At 33.4% G+C, this 20,405-nt stretch overlaps 1 protein-coding gene across 1 annotated transcript in view; it reads left to right on the top strand.

Moving 5' to 3' along the window:
• Positions 1 to 20,405, top strand: part of GRID2 (glutamate ionotropic receptor delta type subunit 2) — a 1,429,995-nt gene that overhangs the window by 1,158,708 nt on the left and 250,882 nt on the right. The window lies entirely within an intron of this gene.

Below are 20,405 nucleotides of genomic sequence, written 5' to 3'. Positions count from 1 at the left end.
TTAAATTTGAGTAGTTCTCAACTGCATACTCCTGATTGAGACCACTGACCCAGAGAGGGCCTAGGACAGAGCCCTAAGAAAAGGAATGGGTTAGAGTTGCTTTCAATGGTAACTGACAAGGAGTAATGAGAAAGACCCAAGTACCATGTATAGCATGCAGTGGCATACATACCAAATAAGGACAATATTTAAAGATGGAGGGTTTGGCCGACTATGTTAAACATTTCAAAAAATCAAGTAAAATTAAGATTTGAAAGATATTTATTGGATTTAGCAATAAACTTGTTATTAGTAGTATTCCAGTGACTGTCGCTGCATAACCAGTTCCTCCAAAACCTACCAATTCTGTGGGTCAGAAGTTTAGACAAGACATAGGAGGAAGGCTTGTTTTTACCCAGTGATGTCTGAGGACTCAACTGTACAACTCAAAGTCTGAAAATGAACTCATCTGAAGACTTGTGCATTTCACTTACATGTATGGTGGCTGATACTGGCTGAGAGCTGGTAGCTTCGGTTTTCTTCTACAGTCTCTCTTCATGGGATAGGTTGGCCTTTCTCACAGAATGGTGGTTAATTTCTCTATAAAGAGCATTCCAAAAAGAGGAAAAAAGAGTCAATGAAACAGAAAAATGTTATAGTCCAGGTTGGGGATCACAAACTTGTACGATGGTGTGAGTTCCTCTGGTAAGGAACATCCTGGTTGTGCCCATGTCATGACTTTGTTATAAGAACTAAAATGGCCAAAAATTATGAAGTTCTTAGATAAAATAACTTATATAAGGGTCACATAATCACTTGCCAAATAAATAAAAAATAAAAACAAATCAGACTCAGCTGTCGATAGTTAGACAAATGGAAAAAAGGATAACAAGGCAAATGACTTCAGATTATTGATAATGGTTAAAATGGTAGCTCTTAGGGTACATGAAGCAATAAAAAAAAAAAAAAAGACCAATAATGAGAATGCAGTAAGAGTGAGACTGGAAAGTAATAGAGTAGTAGTGGGAGAGAATAGAGTTCTTGATGAGGCCAAAGAACAAAAGTGGAAATATGAGTGTGAGGAAGTTGAAGTTTGTATTTGTGGACTCCTGAAGTTAAGAGTTGGTGAAGGACGTCAAAGCTGATCAAGGAACTGAGAGCCCAGAGATTAGATGAACCATCTGCAATGACAGTCAACTCAGATTGGAGAGAAAGAAAATGAGCCATGTGCCAAAGTTGTCAATAAATGAGGAGAAATACCTAGGATATGTTGATAGATAGGAGCACTGGTTAAAAATAAAGTTTGGTATGGTTAGACGTAATTAACCTCTGTTTTCATCTTCTTCCCAATCCACCCGATTTTTCTGTACATGGTTTTAATAACCACCAATATGCAGTTGACCCCCAAATCTATATCACCCATTCTTTTAGTTTTGTATATCAAACTGCTCACCAGACCACTCTCTGGATGTAGCAAAAGCACCATGAATTCCAACATGCCAAACGTTGAATTTATTTTCAGCTTTAAAGCTTTGTAGCTTCTCTATTCCAACTGATGCATTGCCAGCCACTCAGATATACAGGTTAAAAACTTTGAAAACAGGGGCGCCTGGGTGGTGCAGTCATTAAGCGTCTGCCTTCGGCTCAGGGCATGATCCCGGCGTTATGGGATTGAGCTCCACATCAGGCTCCTCCGCTGGGAGCCTGCTTCTTCCTCTCCCACTCCCCCTGCTTGTGTTCCCTCTCTCGCTGGCTGTCTCTATCTCTGTCGAATAAATAAATAAAATCTTTAAAAAAGAAAAACTTTGAAAACAGTTTTGATTTCCTCTTCCTTCTATCCCTTTTATCCAACCATAATCAAGTCCTTGAATTTTACCTTCTAAGTATTTCTGGAAGTGGAAATCTTGTCTCACCTAGACAGATAAGCCTACACCTACTTAGATTAGGCCTACTTCATTTCTCATCTGAACTACAGGAATCTTATTAACAGGTCTTTTTTCAATTTTGTCCCCTGCAAACATATGCTCCACATACTTGCATATATATTCAAGTTATTTCTACCAGGGAGAGCTAAACACATAATTCCCATTCTTTAAATATTTTCTTGGCTCCTCAATGCCCACAGTTTAAAAGTCTGAGTTATTTGGAACATGAACAATATTCCACCATTCGGCTCCAGTCCAGGGCTCGATTCTCATCTCTTACCACTCATGCTTCACATTTAATTGTTCAGTTACTCCAAATGGCTTTTGTCCCTTGACCACAAGACTGTGTCATGACTCTCTGCCATTGCTTCTGCTCCTTTCAATTCCTGAAATGCCTTTATTATTAAACTGCTTAATCTCTATTCTTACTCTTTGCTTTCATATGGCAAATTGCTATGCATCCTCTAATTCTTGTTTTGATCTCCTTCTTTTAAGAAATATTTGCTGGGATTAGGAGCCATCTTCTAAGCTTTGGAAGATAAATTTATCATAACACTTATAAACTATGATGTAATTGCCTTTTCTTCATTTGTCTCCATTTGAGTCCTTTGAGCATAAAACAGTGTCTTATCTCTATAGTCCCTTTGCCTACAGTTCAGTGTCTTGTACATATTAAGTGTTTGATAAATGTAAACTGATCAACTAAATGCATAAATACATGCAATAGTTAACTAAACAAAACACGAGTTAATTTCAATATTGTGCTAATTAGATTATAATCTGTTCCCCAATGATCCAAACTCATTAAACCTAACAGGAAGTTACTCGGAATGTCTCTACTGATGTATTTTATTAAGTCGCCAAGATGAGGAACTTTTAAATAAGGTATCCAGTTTGTTGAAGCTTTATTTTTGAGGATGTTGACATGCTTTCTGAACTCTGCCTCCAGGTAGCCAAATTAATTTTTGGAGTACATCCAAGAGAAAAAGATAAGTAAAATTACCCATATGGTTAGCATGATTTTCTAGTTGTGTAAACATGACACAGATATCAAAAGTTATAAATATGTTAAGCACTTTTCCATCCCAACTGGGCCTTTAAATGAATTGTACAGCCTGTAGGTTGATTGTATATTAATACAAATTCCTAGTGAAGGATAATGCTGAATTGCATATGATCGACTACTTCATCTTTGAAATGCTGCCATCCTTCCACTTCCTAATAATGAAAAAGTGAATTCTCTAAAAGATATGGAAAGCATCTTTACATTTTGATTAAAAATAAATTAAGATAAATCTCCTAAACCCTATGAAAAAAAAAAGAATCAGTCAATGATAGTGTCCATGCACAGGCAATGGAGTTAAAAATAGTGATAATTTTCAATAAAAATATAGTCTTTTTAAGAAGTACAGCTGTTATTCAGAATTACAGTCTTTACTGAGTCACTAGACCAGATTGAATAGGGCTAAAAAGCATTTCATGCATTATCGGATAAATTTCTGAAAAAAGAGTTTAGGGACAGCTAAAAGAAAAATGTTAAATATATGCCAGTTGTTTACTAGTTCTGATTTTTTAAAAAGTCTGTAACTTCAAAGCATTCTGGAAAAATAGCTCAGGGAATCCAACTGTGCAAAAGCAGTATGGCCCATTACAGAGATAAACGTAGTACATCTGTTTGGCTGGAACATTAAAGCTTGCGAATTAGATAGTTAAATGCATGAATGAGAGACCAATTTTATGCAAGTTTTGTTGTCATTTTGTATCCTCCTTTATTTCCATGTCTACATGCATCTCTCTGCAATCAACATACTTAAACAACTAGCGTTTGATTTTTGAAGATCCCTTATGTTTAATTTATGGACAGGGACTCTTAATATCTGGGCCTGGGGGTGGGAGGCCTCCATGACTTTTTCGCACATATGGTTGTATACAATTTGTTTGCTATTTACCTGCAAAGGGAAATTTCAGTTTGCCTCAGATGCTTTTGTCTGATTCTAGAAAGTACCAGTATTTATAGTCATGTAAAATATTTAAAGCTATACGCAAATAATGAATCATGGAACATTACATCAAGAAAAAAAAAATAAGTAACTGATGTTGAATCAGATAATGGGAAAAGTTTTGGTTTGGTATGGGAAATAAATTACAAATTTGTATGCAATGTAAAAAAAATATATTTAAAGCTATTACATATGTTTATTTACCAGCAAGCATTTAAGTAACAACTATATGCTATGGACAGGAAAAACAAAAGGAAAACAAAGAATAATTATATTAACTGGTTTAATTACTATTTCTTGGGTATGCTGTTTATCATGCCCAACCTAGATGTTTTGAGTATGGTCATTAATAAGAAAGATACAGTCCGTGCAGACATACTTGGAACCATCTAAATGGGTCATAGCCAAATGGGACCAAAAAAAACACTTCCAATGAGAAGAGCAGACAGAATTATTGGAAAGAATAAAGAAGGAAAATTCCTTTGATAGCTTTCTTAAAGATCAAACAGTTCCGCAGATGCCAGTGATGAATAGAAAGGGGGCCTTTAGGAATAGTAGAAGATAACTTGATGGCTGCTGCACAAGAGTTCACAGGAGAGGCAAACCATAGTCTTTGAGATCCCAGGACAATTTTTGGAAGAACATAAAGAGCTCTTTCCACTGCCAGATGGATTGTAGTGTTACAGAGAATCACAACTTTTCATTTCCACAAGAAGAAGAATCAGACATTCTTCTCTATCGAATTAAGCAACTAAAGAGATTGTTGATGAGAGAGCATCTCTTTAAAACTTTGCATAGGAGAATAACTCAAAAAGGCATCCGTTTTGATAGTGTTGATATCAAATATTGAAATTTATCAACGTCCTAGTTGCAAAACCCCAAAGGATTCAAATATTGTAATGCAGTAGCTAAAGGCATCCCTTTGTAATGTTATCTGATATTTCACATTCAATTTGAATATACAAAAATGATATTGGCTAACTCTGTTGTTTACTGACCCTAATGAACAGAGGGAAAATGAGAGTAATTCCCAGTGACAGGCTAACTGGACTATAGAGACAAATTTCTTTCTATGTTCTGTTCTTACAGATATTAACTCAAAAAAGCTCTCTGTAATTTTTATTTAGGTTCAAAAAAACATCTCTGTTGTTGCTAATTATGATTGGCAGTCCTTAACAAAGAGAGCGCCAAGCATTCTGAGAACTGTCACATCCACTTGAGAATTTCCCCATGCTGATTTAAAACATGACAAGGTGCTCAATTTCTTTCATATTATCACCAGAATTCACTACTAAAGGAAAAAAAAAAAAACAGCTGAGCTTTCACGTTCTCAGAGACTATTCTAAGTCTGTCCTTATGGGTGTGGGGAATGAGTAATTTGTATGATAGAAACAATGCAGTGATGCTAAGATGGGAATCCATTGGTTTACATTTCCAATGAACTGTAATGAGCTCCTAAGCAATGATTCCATGAATTATATGTATGTAATATGCCCCTGAATTTCACTTAATACCAGCTCTTCATGATTTGAGCCAGAAAATCCTTTCTCATGCTAAACTGGGCTTTTGAAGAGTTTTGCATATGAGGCAAAAATCAGATTTCTGCTTAGAAAATGCTTATCAAACAAAAACTGGTGAAAACATCTTGACTACTTTGAACTACTTAAGAATGCATATTATAATTAAAAGCATTATTTTAGTATTTAATGAAACAAAGGAGTAGTTTCCTGAAAGCCATAAAAAAAAAAAAAAGACACTGAAAGGTGATTTTAAGATATTCTGAGTTGGTTTTTCTTCTTCCCCAAGTGCTATAAGAAAAAAACAGTTTTAAAATCTAAATTTAAGTGATGAAAAAGGAGGTGTCACAGGTCCTTTAAAATAGCATTGACATCAGTAGTACTCAGTACTTACAGTACCATTTTACAAAACCCCTCAGCTTAAGTGATAAGAATAGGGTCAGACATTACCAAAGACAAATTTATTCTAAAGGTGACTTAGATTGATCAAAGTGAAGCTATTGGGATCAAAAGACTATGGGTGTAATAGAGACCATCCGTTTAGAAGATAAATTTGGAAATTCAATTTTTGTTTGACCTGAATCCATTTTTCCCCTTTACCTATGAGTATGTATTTAGAAGTTTAATAATGATGGTTATATCTCAAAAAACATGGGAAACTGATCCCGGCTTTTAAAAACAGTATCAGCATGTTTTGAAAATTAAAATTCTTAGCATTTAACCTAGCTCTAAGATGCATACTTAGAGCAAAGTATAATCTCTGGTTTACAAAATTGTTGACTAATAAAGTCCTGACATACTTTCGTTAAATACCCTTGAATGTGGCATAACTTTAATTTTTCACAATTTTAAGGCAGAGAAATTACAGTGTGTAATATAAATTCACATCACATGTCTCATCATATATAATAGTGCGCCTTATTTGTAAGCTACATTTCTTGATGACAATTGTTCATTTTTATATTAAGATTTAACAAAGACCAATGCATGTTCCACACTGTGGACACATAAAATTGCTCTTTGATTTGTGGCTGTGACTAAAATTTATAGAGTCTCTTTATATTTACAGCTCTGTCTCTTCAACTCGAAATTAGCAATCCATTTGGGACAGCTACGCAGTTTGTCCTGTCTGCTTCACTTGTTTTCTAGCACTTAATGTTTATATCCATGTACTTTAGTACTTTAGCATGTACTTATAGTATTTCTTCTGCCTTTATTATTTCAAATTCTTTATTCTCCAGAAAACATCTGTTTAGTTATTAAATAAGAATTATTTATCTAGTCACAAGGGTGAGGAGGACAGCATGGTGTCTGTCTTCATGGAGCTTTCAGTGAACAAGAGAAACAAACTGGTAAACATAGAGCTCCATCACAGAATCGTAATTATCCTGTTGAGCAAAACACAAGTCCTGATGCGCTTGGAGTTTACAGACATGCTGCTATTTGGCACATTGTAATTAGGTCAAATACATACAAAGTCATGACCTATCAAAATGAGGACTACAGACTTGGAACCAATTTTTTACCTACTGACAACGGACAAAATGAATCCAATCAACTCACTTTATCTTTGCTTTCTGGTCTAGAAAATAAAGTGATAGATTATTTTAAAATTTTCTTTCAGCTCTAAGATGTAGGATTCTATTGTGTCAATATCTAATGTAAGAATTATTTTCAAATCTTTGTGTTTTCTTGAAATACAGCTCAGTTTTAAACCCTGTATCTACCATTTACGAGTTGTATGACATTGGACAAGTTGCTTAACCTCTAGGTGCCTTAGTTCCCTGAAATAATTGCCTACTTCATCAGGTGTTTGAAAAATTAATCGCTCATGGATATAAAACACTTAAAACTGTATGCATGACATAAAATAGGCACTCACCATTATAATTATAATTACCTCAACATTTTTGCAGGCCACAGCAAGAGATAGAATCAACCACATCGTTTAATGTTTTATACACTCATAATTACCTCACAGAAAATAAGCATTATTTTAAAGAAGCATATTGTAATTAGGCATAAGGAAATATATTAGGAAAACTAGTCTAGCTAATGAAAATGCTTATAGTAAAAACCATACACTAACAATTCCATAATAACTTTGTCATTCAGCTAGATGTGAAAAACTAAAAGCATTTTTTTCCCATTTAAGTACATCATCATCACATGTATTGTGATAAACTGCAGCATAACAGGGCCCAAGATGCAACAAATAATGAACTTAAATTGAATGGAATTACAAGTTTTGATTCAGGATGCTTCCGTTTTGTATATTAAGTCCTTAAAAAGATCGAATAATTTTGGGAGGATTAATGTATAAGAACTGTGTAAATACGTGTTTTGTTTTTGGAATTACATCTTGAAATCTGTAGCTAAAATAACGCAGAATTGACTATGAACATCATATAGAAGGCTAATTTTCCTAAACTAATCAATGTTCACAAACTGCCATTGATGGCAGTTTAGAACTGTTTGGATCCATTCCAGAATTGAAATGATGATGATGATGAGATGTCAGTTTTTGTTTATTACACTCACAATGCCAGTATTGAAACTTAGAATATTTAATAATTTTTATTGAAGCATAATTGACATACATTACATTAACATCAAGTATACAACATAATGATTTGATATTTGTATATATTGTGAAGTGATCACCACAATAAGTCTAGTTAATATGCACACATAATTAAAGAATTTTTTATGATGAGAACTTTTAAGATCTACTCTCAGCAGCTTTCAAATATGTAATGCAGGATTAATGACAATAGTCACCATGCTGTACATTACATCCCTGTGACTTATTTATTTTACAACTGGAAGTTTGTACCTTTTCCTCTTTCACCCATTTGGCCCACACTGCCTCTGGCAACCACCAATTTGTCCTCTGTATCTGTGTGCTCAGTGTTTTTCATTTGTTTTGTTTTTTAAAGTCCACATGTAAGTGAGACCATATGGTATTTGCCTTTCTCTGTCTGACTTATTTCACTTAGCATATGACCTCACAGTCTATCCATGTTGTCACAAATGGCAAGATTTTGTTTTCCTCCGTGACTGAATAATAGTCCATGATATACACCGGAATATTATTCAGCCTTGGAAAAGAATGAAAAAAACATATATGCATATATAACATGTATGACTATATATAACATATTTCTTCATTCATTCATCTGTCTTAATGGACACTCAGGTTCCTTTTGTCTCTTAACTATTGTAAATAATGCTAAGGAACATAGTAGTACATATATCTTTCCAAGTTAGTGTTTTCATTTTCTTTGGGTAAATACGCAGAAGTGGAATTGCTGGAGCATAGGGCAGTTCTATTTTTAATTTTTGGAAGAAGCTCCGTACTGTTTTCCAGAGCATTTGCACTGGTTTTCATTCCTCCCAAAAGTGCTCAAGGGTTCCCTTTCTCCACATCCTTGCCAGCACTTGTTATTTTTTGTCTTTTTGATGATAGCTATTCTAATAGGTATGAGGCGATAGCTCATTGTGGGTTTAATTTACATCTCCCTGATGACTAGTGATATTGAACACCTTTCATGTGTCTTCTTCAGAAAAATGTCTATTCAGATCCTTTGCCCAATTTTTAATCAGATTCTTTTTTTGCTATTGAGTTGTATGAGTTTTTTATATATTTTGGATACTAGCCCCTTATCAGACATATGATTTGCAGCTATTTTCTCCCACTCTATACATTGCCTTTTCATTTTGTTGGTGTTTTCCTTTGCTCTGCAGAAACTTTTTAGTTTGATGTAGTCCCACTTGTTTATTTTTGCTTTTGTTGCCTTTGTTTTTGGTGTCAAATCCAAAAAATCACTGCCAAGAGCAATGTGAAGAAGTTTACCACCTATGTTTTCTTCCAGGAGTTTTATGGATTCAGTTCTTCCATGCAAGTCTTTAATCCATTTTGAGTTAATTTTTGTATATGGCATAAGGTAATGGTCCAGTTTCATTCTTTTGCAATGTCAATAACTATGATTGTTTAGTATATTGAAAAAACTAAAATCAACTTTGCCTCTTATAAATAAATATAGCCTATGTTAAATATTATGCTAAAATTTTAAATTCATTGATGGAATTCCTTTAAACAAGAGAATTGTTTAAGTATAGTTTCATTATTAACATATATGTAATGCTTATAGATACTTTTGATATATAATATAATGCATATGAAAATTATAAATGATATAGTCAAGTATATGTTCCCTTTAGTTTATATTATTGCAGCACTGGAATATATAACACCAGATTTAAGGTTAATTTTAAGATGAAAACAATTTCTAAGTAACCAGTAAAATTTGTGACTTCCATCTGAGAAAATCAAAGCACGTAATAGTATTGTGAGTTAAATTTGTGAGTTAAAGAATATGCCATTTCAGTATTCACAAGGCTGATTCTAAATTAAAACTGTCCTTGATATTACTTGATCAATATTAACAACCCAAAAATAAATTATATTATTAAAATTATTGAAAAGGAATAAAAGATCTTTGGATGCTTTTCCAGAAATTATTTTAATAAAGTGTTTTGCTGAGAGAAGTTACTAAGTTCCTAAAGCAACAATCATTTGTTGCCTGAAATAAAATTTTTTGAGAAATCTGTCTTTTAAGTAGAGGTGATCCTAGTATTTTTGGCTTTGAAATTTTGAAATAGTATGATTTCACATACTTATCTGTAAACTCATAAAGAATTGTTGACAGTCTTCTCTTCTACCTTAGATCCTTTCTAATATCATGATGGTCTCTCCTTTCCTTCTAAATATAAAGTAATTTTGCTATATCAGCAGGACTGCCTGCAAGCACCACATTTCTGTACTATTGTTATACTACTCGAAGGCTTAAGCCCACTTAGTCCTCAGTCCTCTGCCTTACATCACCACCCAAGGAGTACTATAATCCTCTAGAAATGCATTGCCTGGAGTGTGGCACTGCTTAATAAATCACTTCATCTTATTTATCTTTCTCTTGACATATATCTAGCAGCAGGAACCATTATCCTGTGACAATGTTAAGTTCTATTGACATTTTCTCTTAATTAACTACACCACTGGCTACAAATTTAACATTGGGAATCAACTTCCTTTATTTAATGCTATCTTGAACAAAGGAAGCGTTAAGTTTGTCATGCATTCATTGTCTTAACAGATATCAAAACATCTTTGTTATTTTTTCAGACCAGTTTATTCTACTGAGAAAATAAACAGAATTCCTAGGTAAAATCATGTTGCACTATTTCTTCATTAGACGACTGACCAATTAGACAAGTGCATTTTTCCATTAGATACCTTAATGAATATATGAGACCTCTATTATATATGCCTGAATTCCTCTGTGATACCACTTCTTCAAGCAACACAGTGACTTTAATGTAAGTTTTTATAAGTTCAAAGAAACGTTTCTTTTGAGATTAAAATATATTTTATATACTTTAAGTGTTTGGGGTTCAAATTATAAATCACTCCTTTATTCAACATTATTGAAAGTCTACAATGTGACAGGCACTATTCAAGCTCCTGGAGATACCTTTCTGAGAAAAACAGAGATTCAGGCTTTTATGGAGTTTATATTCTAGTGAAGGGAGACCCGTAAAAAAAACAATAGGCTAAATAAATAAATAAATAACACAGTATATCAGAACTCACATACTATAGAAAAAGTAGCTCAGAGAGAAGGGAATTTGAAATACATGTGGAAAGTTTGCAATTTTCAATAGGTTCATTTAAGTAAGCCTCTAAGCATTTGAGATTGGAGCAAGGACCTGGAGGATGGGAAGGAGTGTGCTGTAGAGATATTGGTTGGGGGTGGTGGTGGTCAGGTGTAAAGAATCACAATGACCTGCTGCAAGAGGCCATAGGACAGCTTAGTAGGAGGGGAGGTAAGAGAGGCCCATGAGCTCAGATGAGTTTAGGCTTTGCAGTTTTGGCTTCTACTTTGCAGTAAGGAAGAAACACAGGAGTGTTTTAAGCCGAGGGAGTGGCAGGACAAACATTTAGACAAATAAAAATAATTGTTTTAGAGGGCATTAACTGTCAAACTATTCTCTACCTGTTGTGTTTTCAAGTCCTCCAGCTTACTTGGGGATTTAAGAAGTGTTTCAAAAAATTGTAGATTTGTATCTGAGTCATGATTATATTTCATAGGCGCAGGAATATTTGTCTGTTTAGGCAGGTATATGTTGCTTACAGCGTATATCCATCCAGTGACTCTTCCAAAAACCTTAACTCCAAGAGCCAGTCACACTCTTTTGTATTCTCCAGATCAAGTAATTATGGTTATCCTTTTCAGACAACATATCAACAGTAAATGAAAAAGCACGTACTATTCCTAGCTTTATTTGTGGTGACAGCTCCTGAAGAAAACCATTCTCTTGTAAGTAATCTTCCCCAGGGCTCTTGGTAAAAAAGGGCCAGAGAGAGGAGCAAGAATAATGGCATTCTCAGTTTATTTCTTCCTTCTCAATCAACTTCCTTTATCTTTCTGGAAATGATAAATGTTATTTTACATAAATTATTTTAGCCCTTTATTTGGACTACATATCTATATTATAAATAAATATCTATCTATAGATAAACAGGTATAGATATTTAATATATAGAGATAGCTGTAAGTATCTATCTATATATATCTATACCCATATCTAGATACAGAAAGAGAGAATTTTTTCCCTATACCAAACCAAACTGCTAATAACAGTTTGTATCTGGAGTAGGATTAAATAATTCCCTTGTTCCTAAATCATCAATAGTAACCTTATCTATAGAAAATTCTTCCTGTAAAGGAATATAATTGAAGATCTTTATTACTTTTATTTGCTTGAAATTTATATATACTTCTCCTTTCTCCAAAAAGATCTTAAAATCTGCTAACATTCATAATAACACTGGATTCTTTTGCTTCTCTCTCAGAAAAATAAATCAATAACATTTCACTCTCAGTTTTCCTTGTCAAGTCCAGTTCTTTGATTAAAAAATTTCTTGAGTTTTAAATTCACAGTCATTTGGTCACAAAAGGCCATCTGGAATATAAGATTAAATAGGCACTAGCTTCAACCACACTGGAAATCTGTAAACTCAGCATTATCCCTCAGAAAACCTTCCTTTGAAAATGATGTGCAGTTCATCCATTGGGGCTATACTTAATCTCTAAGTCCTAGGAAAAACAAGGTCAAATCTTATGTCAACACCAGGAAATAGTACAATATAGTTATATAGGTCCCCCTATAGTTGTTGCAGATAGTTATATAGATAGTGACACTTCCGAAAACTAAATATTTTAAAGTGAATCTATAATATTCAACCCTCCAAATATGGCACATGGTTTAGGTTAAAGAGTGAAAATTAAAATGTTCATTCTGATGTTCATTGATTTTTTAATTTTTTCGTCTGAACTAGTATTGACCCAATTGACATTCTACAAATGCTGACTTGAATTGGGTTAAGCAAGTTGGAAATTATATTTGATGACCTAAATAATTCATTAAAAAAGATAAGCATTAAAACTTGCTTTAGTAGCACAAACACATTTTTTATAATAATGTAAGATAATGAAGCTGGCCACGTGCAATGTCGAGGATGGACACTTACAAGTTGGAATGAATAACTTTTGCGTTACTAAATTACATAGAATGCATATCTAACTGATGAACCAAAAGAGAGTAATTTGGCTGAGAAAAAGTCATTCCTGGCACTAAAAGGCAATTTAACATGCATTTACACCCAGGAAAGCTTAGAAAATGAACAGTAATTGCAGAGGTCAAACTTGTAAGCTGGCTGGGCTTACTTGTTTCACTCCAAGACTTGAGTGCAATGCAATTTAAACCTCAAATCTGACTATCTGAGGCTATCATTTAATTTCAGTAGTTTATCAACTGAGAATATTATAATGACCTAAGTACATATCCAAGGTGTAGAGGATTCCACATACCAAAAACTACTATCATGATGAAGTGTTATAAGTTTATAAACATATTCCATACTTGTATGTTATGTATATATATTATAATTATATATATATTTCTCCTTTGCATACGTTATATATATTTCTCCTTTAGAATACCTCCTCCTGGTATGTCACTATAAAACTAACATATACATACATATAAACTAACATATTACATACATGTTATATATGTTTTACATATGATAATTATATATATATTTCTCCTTTAGATATGTTATATATATGTAATTCTTCTTTAGAATACCTCCTTCTGATTTGTCACTATAATATAGTATATTTCACAACATTAACTGATGAAGATGAAAACAAGTGTTGTGTAACGCAAAGTGTCAGAAAGTAACCCAAAGTATATGGTTTTCAAAAATGAGAATCAGTAAGGTATGTTGTTTAATTTTTCTCTTTGCTTTTAAGTAGTAGCTAAATAGTCTTACAAAATAAGTATTTTCATTTAAAATTGCAGATTTTTATTTTTTTTCTTTTCCTTTATGACATTGTAAAATGCAACTCTATTCTTTTGAATGATTTTAAAATAAACCAGCAAATACAGTGTTTATTAGATATGGATTTTCTGGGTCTAATTTGTTTTACAAGTCTTTGGGGGATATAATTAAAAATATTTGAAATCAGAGAATTCAAAGGAAGTGAAGAATGAGAAAAGCCAAGTAGAATAAAGTTATCATTCTCCTTTTTAAAAATATAGACTTAATTTTTAAATTGCAACATCTGCTCTTAATGAAATAAGTTTCATAGAAAAAAACCTTTAAATCTTATTAAAGACCTTTTCTGCCTTTCTTTTGCTTCTGTGCAGATATTTTGATAATCACTCTGAAAGTCACAGTGGCTGTGCTGTATCTTACAGATAAGTTGTAAGGGGAAAAAAATGTTACTACCTCCAACTTTTAAACTGTCTTTTCATAAGATAAGCATCTCCAACAATGCGGCATTTTATAATACTTGGTTTTTTCTTGTTTTTAATTTATTGTTGACTCAGCTACAAAAACAAAAACAAAACAAAAAACAGTGATGGTAGGAATCCTATAGCAGGTCTGAGAGGTTTGAAGACAGAGATGAAGATTTCATGGACTCTCCCAGGCTGATCTTTAAGTGCTTTGATCTGGTACTTTTGATCTTCAATTTGGCATGTTATTGCTAATCAAAGATGCTTTAGCTGGAAAACTTCCCCTTAACACAAAAAAATGTGGAAACTTAAGCTTGAAACAATTCTCAGAGTTATATTTTTCTTTTCAGGTTTAAAAATGATGTACTTTCTATTCATCTGTTTATGCATTGTCGTTTCTTCTCCCAAATTTAATATTTTATTCATGCTGATTAAAGTTAGAGTTTTATTGCCAAAGGACCTGGTAGAGTGTACCTGTTAATCACAATGAAAGAGTTGTGTTAGATTATAAATTTAACAACAGCATTTCATCCAAATATCTATATGATCTGTGCTATTTAGAGACAGTATGAAGGATGGCATAGAGATTATGAGACTTTTGAAGTTGACCAGCTGACATGTTAGCCTGAAGAACATAAGCTACCACCAGCTCAAAAACAAATGCCAGTAAAAATAGAAAAGAGAGAATGAATTAGAAATATACATGACAGGATTTACCACTGAGTATACTGAGTGTCAGTATACAGAAAATATATTAATATATAGATGTAAAACAGTGGTTTCATACTGCATGTGATGTTTTTAAATTAAATTATCAGTACGTTCTGAAAACCATTTCTTTTTTTAGGTATTCTTATATAGCTTCATTTACTGTCTATATAAGAGTCTATATTATATGTGTGTGTGTGTACATATATAATTTGTTTTCCTAAATTTCCTATTATTGCTTCCTTATAAAATTGTAAAAAGTCATTGTAGTGGTTCAATATTTGTACACATCCTTGACTATTTTCTTAAGCTTCTGAGTTAAATGATATGTATATGCACACTTCTAAGACTTTTGATACTCCCAACTAAACATTGTACCATACTCCGTATTTGCACATTTTCAATAATTAAAAGTATATACATTTCAATAGAATTTTAAATGATTTATTTAAAAAATAGTAACTTAATGTAATGTAAAATTCAGCTTTACATTACTGCATTTCACTAGATACTTAGAAGACACTTAAACATATTCAAGCAGAGGCAATTGCTTGGGTATAACACATGGCAGCATTAAAACACTGAAAAAATGTTAACTAAATCATTTGGACACAAAAGCTCAGAGTCGGTCATTGATAACTTAATGTTAAGAACACAGACAAAAAGCAGTCTGAAAGTTAGTTCACCCATTTAAATGTGTATTACTGGTGTTTAAAGAGGTATAAAATTATACCATGTAATGCAGTGGGGCTATTCCAATAACTTAAAATACAGCAGCAAAACTTTTATATACCTAATTAGAAAGGAGGGTCATGTTCAAAATGATAATGAGGAGAGGGGGGTGGGGGTCGGAATCCAAATCCCACAGCTCCATAAAGAGAAGAGAGGACAAAAGAAAAAAGCAGCTGATCAGGATTTACCTGAAGTAATTCGTCCAATCATTATAATTTCTTTTAAATTTCATTTGCAAAACACCACACACACACACACAAAGCATCAAATAATTTTCAAGTTATTACTTCCAGAGCCACCAAAGATTATTAGGCAGAGGAAGATTCTAAAAGTTGTTATAAAGAGTTTTATTAAGGGGTGCTTGGGTGACTCAGTTGCTTAAGCGTCTGCCTTCAGCTCAGGTCATGATCTCAGGGTCCTGGGATGGAGCCCCCGCATGCACGCATGCAGGGGTAGGGCTCCCTGCTCAGCGGGAACCTGCTTCTGCCTCTCCCTCTGCAGCTCCCTCTGCCTGAGCTCATTTGCTCACACTGGCTTGCTCACTCACTCTTTCTCTCTCAAATAAATAAATAAAATCTTTAAAAACAACAACAACAACAAAGAGTTGTATTAAAGCCACAAAGATGACTATCATCCAATGATTAGTTTGGATTTCATTGTTTGTCTTCAAGTGTCAAATATTTTCTAAAGAATCTGTCTACTAAAAAGTTCATTATATAGTAGAGTTAGAATAGGTTTGTACCATGAGCAGCACAGTAAAAGAAATAAAAAGGAAAGTTGCAGAAGATTGCACAAGAACTTAGTCATATCACTACAATTAATATTAATAACAATTCCTTGGACAATATCTTCACATAAAAACTGCCTACCCTGTCTGTTTTTTGAATAGCAGCCTGCATTCTCAAACAATTGCAGGAGTCTCTTGTGTATTGCCATACGGGCATAGAAGAAATTTCTAAGTCTGTAAAACTTGGAAGAAACAAAAAATACGTTTTTTTTCTATTTTCAATAGGCCTATGCAGAAGATCAAGGTGAATGAATGTCTCCAGAGAAAAGGGAAACAAAAAAGTAACTCATCATTTTGTTTGCATGTAAAACTTATACAGTGAAAGTTTTATCCCCCTGCAAATAACCTATTATGTCTAAGGTTACTGGTTACAAAGTTACTTGTCAAATTAATTTACATGTATATATATATATATAAAATAGCTATTTACAAGTCCAATAGTTTGGGCTTATAATTTTTAATGATTCAATAAAAAGTTTATATGTCATTATTAAAATAGAGAAATGATGTCTATGCCAGTTGAATTATCCCAAGAATGAAGTTAAGCTATAGAGAATCACAGCCCACTTCCCAGTACAATATGAAAAAAAAAAAAAAATGATCTTCACCTACCTATTTTCTTTATTATTTATTCATCATTAAAAACACTTATTTTTGAAATATCACCTTCCTCCTATCTTCTTGATATGTTAGAACTCCCAAGATCACCAATTAATTATAATGGTTATGTTTTACGTTAATTGTTTCTTACGGCCATCTAAGAAAGTATCTTGTTCTTAGTAAATTATTTCCAATACACAATAATGAGGATTTTTTCTGAGTTTTATAGAAATCTAAACTATGATTCTGTTTATTTTAGTTTTGTTTACACTGATCTATCCTAAATTTTTGGCCTGTCAGCCTATAATAATCCTGTTTGTCCTTATCACTGAGGAGAACAGAGGGAGAAAATGAAGTGGCAATAACAAACCAGAAGCCTTAATGGAAGAAATGTACTTGGAGGAGGAGACACCGTGAGGTTTCCNTGTCCTTATCACTGAGGAGAACAGAGGGAGAAAATAGAAGTGGCAATAACAAACCAGAAGCCTTAATGGAAGAAATGTACTTGGAGGAGGAGACACCGTGAGGCTTCCTAGATTCTCTGACATGTGTCACTGCCCACTCAGCCTGTTCCCTTACCTGTGAGCAAAAAATCCTCCTCTCAGATCTTGACCTTGGCTGAGGAAACTCATAAGACTATGGTAAAAATTAAGAAAATGCTTACGAAACATTTAACACAATGACTAGGACATTAGTAAATACTTGACATATAGAAGATTTGATTATTTTTTTCCTGACCTTTGCTTTTAATCTCTTACTTCCTGATTTTGGCTTGAGTTTAATAGGTTTTTTGTGTTTCGTTTTGTTTTGTTTTGTTTTGCAACTTCACCCTGATCCGTCTCCTCCCTTACCTCACTTCCTACTTCATTACATCCATGATTTGGATTTACCACTTCAGCCCAGCAGTATGAACCTGTTTCCTGACTTTTCCATTACTCATTCACCCTACCCAAATCTTTGACTCAGTGACTACTGAGGCTGTAGATTGAAAATGCCTTTGGAAATTCCTGAGAGAATCTACAAACCACACCCAAGTGGTATATTAAAGGAAGAAAAGAAGAGGAGGAAGAGGAGATATTCCTTAAGTAAAATAATTAAGCTTTATGTAGAAATCTAAAATGCATTCAGATTTACATATTTGCATTCACACACAGAAACCCATGAACTGTGGTTCATATATATTTTCTTATTCACTCAGCAGTATTGTGGTAATCGCTAGGATATGAATTATTTTACATCCTTCAATTACAGGTCTGTCTGTATTACTTACTGAACTCTATCTGAATATATAAAGCCCATATACTGAATAAAATGTCTATATTTTATGTCATTAAATTTCTTGTAGCAACAGCACACCAAAATCTCATTCCTTTAGCCATTTTCCAACCTAATATTCAAAAGAATATACTGATAGAAACCAGAAAGGAATCTATTTTTTCCCTCTACTTTTTAAGATATCCTCCTACGAACTTAAACATAAGAGTTCTGAAAAACAGGAAAAAGAAAAGGTTCAAAATTGAGAAGGCTGATATTGTTTTTGGAAAACCAAATGCACAATGTAAATGATCCCTTCTCTGTCATATTATAAATCCTACTGTATACTCAATAAATAAATAGAGACTTGAAACTAATCTTCAAAGGTAGTTAACAGGTTACTAGTTAGAATGGCATTTTGGAGATTTAAAAATATGTTAGACTTACCCTTGGCTCTTGTATCATCATAAAACTGATTGAATATGTATCGTCATTTTCTGATCTTGTGAAAAGAGTGGTGCATCGATACATAAGGCCTAGTTCAGGAATTAGTCTCAGAAATTCCAGAGGTAATGGAAAGTTTCACTTCAAGATCCACTTCACTTTTGATCCCTGTTGACAACTGCTTCTTACCCTTTGAACTTTGATGCTTCTGGGATTGGTAAAATGGATGCAGTTTTGCTTAGAACCACTGATTGATTGGATTTCTGAAAAATAGGGCTGATAATGGCACTAGAATTTATATAGTGTTTTATATGGTGGCTTAGGCCATGCTATAATTATTTTAAAACATTAAAAACTAATACATCATTATGGAGTGGCAGGCCAGACTCAATGGCAGTCTTGCTTCATGCTGTTTGACAAATGACTAGTCATCCAGACAACATTTCCTCATTGAACACCTTTCCCAGTCCTCATTTTGTTCCAAGTCTGTGGTAAAAGCAGCAGGTAGGAAGAAAAATAGTACAGAAAGAAAAAAGAATAATTTGGGGGCCTCCAGAAAATGATATTTGGATATTTTTTAAGAATCACAATATATTTATTGCTCAAATCATATATTGTTCCTTTTTTTTTCTTTTTTGGTGAACAGATAAGCAATTGATATATATTCGATGTATTAAAAATAGAAACAAAGCACCTAAAGTATGAATCAAATAATTTGGTAAATAAAAAATAAGCTAAAAGAACATGAAGACAAAGCAGATAGAGAAAACGAAGGGGTGACATAAAGTGACTTCAAAAATCTCAGCTCATCTCTGAACCAAACTACTCGAAAACTGTCTGAAGACTTCAGAGGCTTTGTTTGAGTATCTTTCTCACTTTGCAAATTGAATTACTAAAATCTCAAATATTTTAATTGTGTAATATTAGATAGAAAAATTCCGTGTACTATACACTTAAATAGTTTACCAAAATCTTGGATTTATGCTCTTGAGTTTTACAAAGCAAGACATTTACTAACAGAGGTAAAGACAAACCTCTCAAGAGAGAAAGGATGAAACTGTTTGGTTTCTCCTTTTTTTTTTCTTATTTTTTTTAACAAGGCCTCTAAAATAGTATAATGGGGGGCGCCTGGGTGGCACAGCGGTTAAGCATCTGCCTTTGGCTCAGGGCGTGATCCCGGCATTATGGGATCGAGCCCCACATCAGGCTCCTCCGCTATGAGCCTGCTTCTTCCTCTCCCACTCCCCCTGCTTGTGTTCCCTCTCTCGCTGGCTGTCTCTCTCTCTGTCAAATAAATAAATAAAATCTTTAAAAATAATAATAATAAAAAATAAAATAGTATTATGGAATAGATAAAATTATAGCTTGAATACAGAGGCTGAAGATATTTCTAGGGGCGCCTCTTTAATGTATGTGGTTTTGGCAAAATCATAACTGTGAAAACCATACAAGTGTTGGGAAATATTCTGGGTGTCAATGAGGGCTTGAGATACATTCCACCATAGTTCTGAAATTTGATTGTGATATCAATGTTCTTTAGATGCAGAATCTTATTTTTATCATTAAAATTTATAAGGGTCCTTTTGATAGA

Source organism: Ailuropoda melanoleuca, chromosome 11, assembly GCF_002007445.2.
Source record: "Ailuropoda melanoleuca isolate Jingjing chromosome 11, ASM200744v2, whole genome shotgun sequence".
In the NCBI taxonomy this organism is placed as follows: Eukaryota; Metazoa; Chordata; class Mammalia; order Carnivora; family Ursidae; genus Ailuropoda; species Ailuropoda melanoleuca.
Note: the sequence above shows the minus strand (reverse complement) of the source record. Positions and strands in the feature narration are given on the sequence as shown.